Consider the following 1,240-nt stretch of genomic DNA (forward strand, 5'->3'; position numbering starts at 1 on the left):
ATACTGAGGCCTTTCTTCTTTCTGCGGCTGTCTTCAGTTATGGCTTTATTGATCAATAATTGATCTTTACAGCCGTATGAGCCCTTGCAGCATCCCTTCTGCTCTTCTGGAAACAGGTTGTTATTTTCCAGGTGTTTACTCACTCTCTGTGATATTATTGCAGTAAAGGCTTTGTAGATCGTAGGGAGACAGGTTATAGGTCTATATTATTATTATTATTATTATTATTATTATTATTATTATTATTATTATTATTATTACTGGCAGAATCGTTAGTACTCCGGACGGAAGGCATTTCCTTTGCTTTACGTTCTGCATTAAATTCCGCCGTGGTCGACTTTGCCTTTTCATAAATTTCAGGGTCGATAAAAAAGTTCAGTTGAACACCGGGATCCGTGAAATCGATTTATCCCCTCCCTCGAAATTGCCGACCTTGTGCCAAAATGTGAAACCACTTACATTATTATTATTAGTGGAGAGGGAAGTGCTATCCTCGGGATATTTTATTGGAAGGTGGGTTAAAGTTGCAAAAATGGCAAAAGTGGATGGTACCTCTCTGAGTATTGACTTGTGAGTCAGAGAGAAAGAATTGGAGGGGTCTCTTGCTCTTAAGATTTCTGGAAAATCTCGGACAGTGGGATTCCTCGATTATCACTAGAGGCTTTCCTGTATCAGGAGCGCCACATTTCTATCATCCTCCTTGCCACTATTTTTGTTAACCTTTGTATGCTATGCATATGTCCTTTATTTTTCAGTGTATATCGTGACTACTAACACTTTATATCTGTCTTTGTATTGTCCCCTTTATCCTTTGCCCTTTTGGCAAATAAATGAAGTTATCATCATTATTATTGTTATATATATATATATATATATATATATAATATTTTCTCTACATTTGCTTGTGCGTGTAGACAACATATAAGAAACATGTAATAAGCCTGGAGTATTTACACCAATGTTGCACCCGGTGTATTGTGAACATTCATTGAACCATGCAATGAGACTAAGCGCACGTTTCACTGTGATCCATGCAGTTAAGTAGACACTTTCGTTTGAGTTGAATGTGACAAGGTATGCAAGAATAAATCAGCCTTCACTCTTTCCTCTCGAATTCACAATGATTTTGGTAAGAGTCACAACTAAGACAACCAACGCACATATGTAATAGCAAGTGCAAGGCTTAGCAGGGCAAATACACAAACATATATACACTCATATTATATATATATATATATAT

This window comes from Octopus bimaculoides, chromosome 4 (assembly GCF_001194135.2).
Source record: "Octopus bimaculoides isolate UCB-OBI-ISO-001 chromosome 4, ASM119413v2, whole genome shotgun sequence".
Taxonomy (NCBI): Eukaryota; Metazoa; Mollusca; class Cephalopoda; order Octopoda; family Octopodidae; genus Octopus; species Octopus bimaculoides.